The sequence below is a fragment of the Cygnus olor genome, chromosome 3, assembly GCF_009769625.2.
Source record: "Cygnus olor isolate bCygOlo1 chromosome 3, bCygOlo1.pri.v2, whole genome shotgun sequence".
In the NCBI taxonomy this organism is placed as follows: Eukaryota; Metazoa; Chordata; class Aves; order Anseriformes; family Anatidae; genus Cygnus; species Cygnus olor.
Window position 1 is genome coordinate 93719325 of NC_049171.1, and position 2106 is coordinate 93721430.

The 2106-nt window shown below is 33.3% G+C and overlaps 1 protein-coding gene across 1 annotated transcript in view; it reads right to left on the reverse strand.

The window, feature by feature from the left end:
* Positions 1-339: 339 nt before the first annotated feature.
* The window catches only part of CAMKMT (calmodulin-lysine N-methyltransferase), a 225598-nt gene continuing 223831 nt past the window's right edge, over positions 340-2106 (reverse strand). Inside the window, exon 11 of the mRNA XM_040554219.1 lies at positions 340-2106. This exon is cut by the window's right edge and continues 309 nt beyond it. The gene's annotated coding sequence lies outside the window, so the exon portion shown is untranslated.

Sequence of the window (2106 nt, forward strand, 5' to 3'; positions counted from 1 at the left end):
ACACACAAAAACAAACAAACAAACAAAAACAACACCATCCAACACAACAAAATATCAAGAAGAGAGCTGGCTTATATACCTCTAAAATATGGCCCAAACCTGCAAACGCTTATGTAGATGAGTAACTTTACTGCCTGCAGAGCTCCAATGTGAGTTTGCAGGATGAAGCCTAAAAGCATCTTTGGTAAACAAGCCTTCAATTACACACTTTAAGGATGGCAGCACCTGTGCAAAGCCTTCAACTCAAACTAAAGAAATAAAAGCAATTATCAGCTACTAATTTGAGTAAAACTGTTTTCTTCTTAGAGCTAAAAACATAATTTTCAGTGACACCGGTTCTATTTTTGGCAACTAATAATATTTATTAGATTATTGTTACAGCAGACATTCAAGCCCTCTCAAAAATAAATGGATCACATATTGTAATATTTTACCATTTTTTACAGCCCTTTGTTGATCATAAAGATTTCCTTGCACATGTTTTTACAGAGAACGAAGGCATTGCTGTATGTGATAAACAGAACAAAACAAATGAAAATAAAGACACCTTTAGAGCAATTTTAAATTACTTCCAACTACTTTTCATTTCCTATTAGACAAGTGTCTTCCAATAAGAGTTTGAATATGAAACTCATACCAGCTATAGAGGAGATATACTACTCAGTTCTAGTATAAATGGTTGGTTTGCATTGCCCCGGTCTTTATCTAACACTGAGAATAGGCTGCTTTTTATCAAAAGAGGAATAAATTGCTGTTATTGTGATGTTAGCCCATCACTTGGCATTGCAATTCAAGTTTTTGTGAGAAAGAAATGTATGATCTAACTGCGACTTGACCTATGCCTTCTGAGATCCATCTAGGTGCTCTAATGGAGCATAAAAAGTACTGAATACAAGGACATGCAAACTGGTAGTAAAGAAATTTGTTTGAGAAGAAGAGTGGAGAGAAAGTGACTTTCATGAACTTGTGGTTTACATGCTGCCCAATTTGTTGAACATGGAAGAACGTTTATCACCAAACTGCAATTCTTTTAATTAATGTATTTCAGCATGATCCTTCCTTGCATCTAGTACCTCCCTCCCTCAGTTATCTCCGTCTCTCTCTTTTTAACCATTTTAAAATTGTTCTGGCTTAAGAGACTGTTACAGGACTCTTTAATGATCCAGGCTCTTTTTCTAAGAGTTAGTAAAATGTTCTATTAACATGTTAAGGGAAAAAGAATTAATTCCTGTCCCTTTGTAGGATTTTTTCTTTCCCAATACAAGAAGTCATATTAAATGTTTATCAAATACTTGGGCCATGATATATCACAATATAAACTAATTTGAGTGAGATAGTCTGATTACATTACAAAATCCTTTAGTTGTTATAGTCTTTCTCAGAATCTATCAAAAAAGGATGCATTTTTAAAAGCGATTTCTAGAATAGTAGCATTTAGATTTTAGTCCTGATAAAGGCTCACTTTCCATTCATAGTCAGAACCTAAATGTGCTCTTCTTGTACCTAAACAGATAATAAGCACTCAGCACACTCCCCCTTCTTGACACAACACACTGAGACTAATCACACATAATTGGAGAGGAGGAGCAGAGGGGCTGGGCAGGCTATTGTGTCCAAAGGACAAATGGTCAGTTTATGAGGCTTTTGTCTGATGTATAATTTCTTATACATCTAGAAAAGGAAAAGTCCTGCTGGTAAAAAAAAAATAAATAAAAAATCATATAGATCACACACACACACACATATATATTAAAAAAAAAAAAAAAAAGAAGCCTTCATCACTGAATCAAATGAGGACATTTCAATCATCAATAGAAAAATCAACAGTGGAATTAAAAAAATAAAAAAGGTAAAAAAAAAAAAAAGGTGCTCTTTTAAAAAATCCTGACAACTATTTCCTTATTAATTAAATGTGAATGCATTTGTAACTTTACAGGCAGTTATGAAAAACCACAAAGTATATTATTAATGTATTTCTAAATATAGCCCCAAAATAACATTTAAAGAGGTTAACAAAGTACATGCAAGGTTAAAGGCACAAAAGAGAAAGAAACCAGTTTTTACACCTTGGTTAATGTATACATTTGACATCTGATGGCTTTTTGG